We start from the raw sequence: 6,991 nt of genomic DNA on the forward strand, positions 1-6,991 counted from the left end.
TTTATTGCTTCAACTTTATTTTTATTTTATTTATCCTTTCATCTTTTTTAAATTTTGAAATAATTCAATGTTTATAATTAAAATATAATATTCACTTGCTCTCATTAGGGTGAGCATTCGGTCGGTTCGGTTCAAAACCGAACCGAACCGAATAAACCGAAAACCGAAATTTGAGTGTTTATGAAAACCGAACCGAACCGATTTTGGTCAGAAACCGAATCGAACCGAACCGGTCTGATTCGATTCGGTTTGATCGGTTTCGATTTTTAATAATTTTTTTTATTTTTTACCCTTTATTTTTAATATTTTAAAATTTAATTAAAATATTTTAATTTTAATATGATTTAATTTCTATATATTATTGAAAAAACATATTATTATTACTAATCGGTTCGGTTCGGTTTTTTCGGTTTTTTTCTGTTCAAAACCGAACCGAACCGAAATAACAGAAAATTTTGAAATTGAAAATCGAACCGAACCGAAATATATAAAAAACTGAACTAAATTTTCAAATCGGTTCGGTTCGGTCGGTTTTTTCGATTTGAACCGAATACTGCTCACCCCTAGCTCTCATGTTAATTATAAAAATTAAAAACATAACATATACTCATTTTCTTGTTATTTATAATTAAAAAGTTACATGAGTAGATAGAATGAGAATAGGACTAAAGTATAGAATAAAATTTTTTATACAAAGATAAAATTGCCATTTATGTATTCAGCCATTTTGAAAATATATTTTATCATAATTAAGTCTGAGTTAATTTAATAACTAAACTAAATTAAATGTACATTACTCATATAATAAAATTAGATTTAAATTTTTATACCTTTATTTTCCATTAAAAAATAAATATAATATATATATAGAATTTTAGTACCTTCTACTATTATTATTATTTTGTCTCGAGAAAATTTCTGCTTGAGATATGGTGATGGGAAGTGACCTAAATTTTATAAAAAAAGTTGCCAGATTAAAGGCGGAATTTTGCCCATGATTAAATAGTCCAGCGCGTTCCCCGCGTAGTAAGTTGCTTGCAAACTTCCGTGCAGTTTGGTCGGTAGATTGGCAGTTGGAACAATAGTTTTACTTGTTGGGACTTGGAGCGTGAGATTTAAGTTCCTAACTTTTTCTTTTCTTTTTTTTTTTCAGGGATATTGGAGACTAAATTTGATACTTACTATTCTGAAAATAATTTTAATATTAATGAGCTAAAGGTCATTACTTGAGACCTTAACTTTATACCTAAATAAAAAGGAAGGAAACAAAGTAATATAGGGTTCTCTTAAAGTATAATTTTGTAAAATAAAGTTTTTTATAATTTTTTTATTATTTTAAAAGAAAATATTTTTAAATATTTAGATATTTAAAAAAAAATTTTGAAATAGAAGCTATTGTCTTTATCGAGCAAAATATAATTACACTAAATCAAAAGATTAAAAGAAAATGAATCATTGCCAATGATCTGTTTGGCCAGACAATGAGACATTACTAAGTTTAATTGGTTGGAAAATATCATATATACAGTTAGGGATGATTTATTTTCAAAAAAGATTTAAAAATAATACAATATAGTTGATACTATATAAGAATAATTCAAAGTAAGTCATAAGCCGTCACCACAAGAAAAGATCACATAATGAAAATTTAATAAGTGAAAAACGTGATCCTATCCGAGAAAAGGAAGATTTAGACACTTCGAACATTCAGTTTATTATCAAGACTCGCTCGCCCCTGAATAAAACGAGTCTTGGTATAAAGTTACCATTATCAGACACAATCCAGCGTATCTCCATTACGTCTGTAATCACGGGATCATCAATCTATTAGCTGGAGATATCCGTTATCAAGTAGCCGGCCACATCATCGTCGGATTATCATAAAATACTATATTTATCTCCACCTTCATATAATATAAAAGGAGAAGGATCACAAAGGTAAATGTATGATATTCTCTCTCACTACTAAGGTTCTAAGCAATTCATTGCTTTCGCCATATTCTCCAGTATACTGACTTGAGCACCCATCACCTTACGTTCTTTTTCTTGTAGGTCTAGCCAATCACAACACAGCTCTGTTTTTCTGGCAATATCACTTGGTTCCATTGCCGGAAAAGTTCATTGAATCATCCCTATTCATTTAGATTACGACTCGTCCCTTACTCTTTTTCTTGAAAAAAGGAATCTCTCCTGTTTCTTTCTCAAAATGCTCAGTAGTTCACGAGCTGTTGCTAATATTGCTACTAATGAGGGTGTCATTATTTCTTCTATCTCTGGTAGTGGACATAATAAGCCCCCAATGGTCAATGAAGTATATCTCAATAATCTAAACAATAAACAGATACTTCAATACATTGAAAGGTTGCATGCTACCCTCAAATAGTATAAGACTTGGGAAAAAGTGTCAAATATGACTTTCAAGAGAAGAGAGGAGGCATCTGTAGACACCCCAAGAACTCAGAAAGAAGTGGTCGAAACACAGCCTAAAGGAAACGCCGAGTCCGAAGATGAATAAGATGAAGCTCCGAAAGGCATCAATTGGGAGTTGGTATAGGTCGTGGAAAGGTACCAAAATGAACAAGAAGAGGACTTCGACCTAGATAATGCCTCACCTCTTTCAGAAGAAATCTTAGTAGAAACATTTTCAACCAAGTTCAAGCTGTCTAGCTTGGACAAGTATGATGGAACAACAGATCCTAGAAGCCACCTGACAATTTTTAGGATGACCATGCAGTTTTAGGATGTCAACAAATTTGTGTTATACTGAGTGTTTCTATCAACACTCACAGGTTTGGCTCAAAAATGGTACCAACATCTAAGTGTAGGTTTAATTCAAAACTTTACACAGTTTGCTATGTTATTTAAATCCAGATTTATTACTTATATACCTCCTAAAAAACTTTTCTCTGACTTGCGAAAGATCTTTCAAGGAGCGAGTCTTTAAGAAGTTTTATCTCTCGATCAATGCTTGATCAGTCCAAATTTAGACTCATTTATCATGTTGTTATTAATGTTAATTTTCTGTCTAATTCTGTAGTTTTGATCTCATTTTGCAGAAAACGGTGTAAAGAGGTAATTTGGTGAAAATGCTCTTAAAACTGCCTAAAAGAGGATAAAGGAGAACAAGTTGTTTGCCCAAGTCAAGTTGCAGCTGAAGTGAAGATAAATAAAGAAAGTACAGTCAGCAAAGTAATTTGAAATTCAAATTTCAAATCTTCAAGAAGTCTTTCCCTTATTAAGGAAGCCAAATCTCAAGAAGATGCACTTGCCTTCCAAGAATTCAAAATTTAAAATTCAAAATTCAAAAGAGAACATTCAAAATTCAAAATTCAAAATTCAAAATTCAGCATTCAAAATTCAAAAGTCAAAAGAAGGCTCCACCTCATCAAGGAAACCTAGGGCAATACTTTCAGCTATAAAAGCCTCTCCAAGCTGCATGCCCACTTCTTCTCTCCAACCTTTGGATTGCAAGCCGCATGCCTCCTTCTTCTCCAAGCTACCGGTTCCTTCTTCTTCTTCTCTTTCTTTTATTTTTTGTTTTGTTTCAGCCATAAGTGGCTGAAACCTCTTTTTCTAGTTGAAGATTAGGTGAAACTTTAGTTGTCTTATGGATTGGAAGATCTGAACATATATTGTTTATCTTTTGTTTATCAATATTTATGCAATTTCATGCTTAATTCCATTGTTACATTGTTGTTTAGATCAATAAGACCCATTGATTATAGGTCTATGAAGAATCGAACACTCGCCTTCAGCTTCTCCTCGAAGACCATAATAGTATCCTTTGCAGGAATCAAGTCATTCACACGAATGCATGGGGAAAGGGCAAAGACATTAAAAGTCTCTCGTAGAATTTGGTAGGTATCATAAAAGCGATCTACATCTTGCTCTGATAAGATGGATGGATGTCACAAATCGAGCTACCTTCGTTGTCTAGAGCCTTCCTCAATGAAACGATAGAGGCTGGGGCACGGATGGGGCTGTCAAAGGAGGAACTTGAAATAGAACCTCTACTAGGGGTAATAGAAGAGGAAGTATTCCTGTTCATTCAGAAGAGGAAGTATTCCTATTCATTTTGAAGAGAAAAAAGGAAACATAAATTGTTGTGGGAAGTATAAACGAAAAATAAATTGTGACTGAGTCTTTTTGAAAGTAAAATATCACAGTTGAAAGCAAAAGTGATATTTAGGGAAGAAAAAGGGTTCTTATAAAATGGTTTTGATAGCAGGCTTTAAATGTGGCACAAGAAGCAGGACAGTCATCATTGAGGAGCTAGATAGGCGAAATGATGTGAGCAGCAAAAAGCCAATATCAGTGGGCCACATGCTCCAAATCTCGAGAATAGTTATCTCCTTCGAATATGAAGAATCGAAGACCAGCGGGAGGACCTCTGATGCTACATAATAAGCGTCCAAAGTAAGTTATGAGCTATCACCATAAGTCAGAGTTACGTGGTAAGGATTTGATAAGTGGAAAACATGGTTCCACACAAGAAAAGGAAGACCTCGGACACCTCGAACATTCGGTTTATCATCAAGACTCGCCTGTCCCCTAGATAGAATGAGTCTTGATATAAAGTTACCATTATCAGGTATAGTCCAGCGTATCTCCATTACGTCAGTAATTGCGGGATCATCAACTTATTAACTGATGATATCTCTTATTAAGCAGCCAGCCACATTGTCGCTGGATTTTCAAGAAATGCTATATTTATCTTCACCTTCTTACAGTATAAAAGGAGATGGATCACAGAGGCAAATGTACGTTATTCTCTCACACTACTGAGATTCTAAGCAATTCATTACTTTCGCCCTATTCTCTAGTATACTGACTTGAGCGTCGGAGTGGCTGTCATGGGTACCCAATAACTCACATTCTCTTTCTTGTAGGTCTAACTAATCACAGTACAACTCACTTTCTTTTTCTTGCAAATCTAACTAATTACAGTACAGTTCTATTTTTCAGCTACATCAATAGTTATCTTGAGATATTTTATATATGAATTCACATTTATACATACAATAAATTAAAAAAAAAAAAGACAATATGAACAAAAAGGAATATAACCACATAGTTGTGATAAAAACATGGACAAATATATTACAACAATTTCCATATGTTGGTGGAACCATGGCTATAAGGATATTGTCAATTAAATAATTTTTGACTGAATAATTTAATTTGATTAATTTATAACATTATTCTTAATCAACTTTAGAGATTAATTTGTACAATGAATACTAAATCAATTTAGATCACGTTTCCAATTTATTTGATGAGTTGTAAAACTCATAATTTTTTTTCTCATTTAATTCCTTGATCTTACTATAATTTTCATATAAATATTTAATTTTAATTTGAATTTAATTTTAGACAGGGTTTTGAGCAGAAGTTGAGAAAAAGAAGAAAAAAAGGCTGAATTAAAGGATTTTTTTTATATTGGGAGGCTACAACCTTGACCAAACTTGTAGCTCAAGGTGATGAGGAGATAAGATAGATTTTGCCACCTAAGCAAGGATAAGATCAGTTTCAAATGGGGTCAAGTTGAATCAAACTCAATCAGATGGGAATAAAGATAAGATTAGGATAGAGATAAGATAGAGGTAGTAGATTTTATTTTAAACTATTAAGTTTTATATTTTTGCGCCTATATAAAGGCTCTTAGCATTAAACCATATTCTACCTCTCACTCTCATTTCCTCTCTTGCTGCCCTCCCACCTTCTTCTCCATCTTCTTTTCTTTTTCTTCTTCTTTTGCTGAGTTGTTATAATTTTATTATGGCCATGAGTGGTTAAACAATTATTTTCAGTTGAAGGTTAAATTAATTTGAGATTTATTCAAGTTGTGAGGTTATGCACTACAACTCTCTTCATCTTATTTCTATTTTTTTGTCAATTTCTGAATTCGAGGAACACCACCTCCATTGTTGTTTTCTTGAGAATTCAAGGGGCCCATTGAATTTCTTAGGAAGACAACATATTGCTAATTAATCTAATTAAATCCGTAATTATTTAATTAAATTAATTAAAGTAGTAATTAACATATTAGTTTATATTAAGAAATTGACAGATTTGATTTAAATAAAGCGCGTGTTTTTATTGGTCAAGTTTGGGTTTTTCTCTCTTAATGAAGTTGACTAATTAAATCTATACGCGTGTTGGGATTGTTAGTTAACTAGGAATTAATTTAAGGGCGAAGCGAATTAATTTATTTATAAGGAAGAATTGATGGGATTTGCGTGTTTGACCACTATAACCAAACAATACATAATAAAATGAATTATTTTTTTTAATCAATAATCAACTGCAGGACACCTCAATTTGATCACCTTCAACTCAAAGTTTTAATTAATTATTTATTTCTTAATTTTCAATTACATTATTTATTTTTTTCTTTTAAGTTTATTTTTATTGGCTTGCCCAAGGCAATACCACTTTCATTAAAAAATTCTCTTCTTCTCACTTTTTTAATTAAATTACTCTTCTATTTCAAATTGGTCATTTAAATTAAGCAGGATTAAGGTCTCTGTGGGATCGATGCTCACTTATCCTGTCATTAGAGACTTATTTTTAGAAAGATTTTTTCCAGCGACTAAAGCATCATTAATAAGAAAGGAAATAAGTGGAATTAAACAAAGAAAAAAAATGAAACTTTACATGAATATTGGAAAAGATATAAAAAATTAATTGCAAGTTGTCCAAAACATGGAATTACTCCAAAACAACTTAATCTTCACTTCTACGAAGGACTTTTGCCATTAGAATGAAGGATGATTGATGCTGCTAGTGGAGGTGCCATTTTAGAAATGGAACCTGAAGAAGGTAAAACCTTAATCTCTAAAATGACCGCCAATTCTAAATAATATGGCCAAGAAGAGGACATTTCAAGAAATGCCAATGAAGTAAGTATTGCATCTTTAGATTCTAAAATTTCACAACTAACAGTTGCAATTCAACAATTGGCTGTAGGGCAAGCAGATCACCCCACAGA

The sequence above is a fragment of the Manihot esculenta genome, chromosome 5, assembly GCF_001659605.2.
Source record: "Manihot esculenta cultivar AM560-2 chromosome 5, M.esculenta_v8, whole genome shotgun sequence".
Lineage (NCBI taxonomy): Eukaryota > Viridiplantae > Streptophyta > Magnoliopsida > Malpighiales > Euphorbiaceae > Manihot > Manihot esculenta.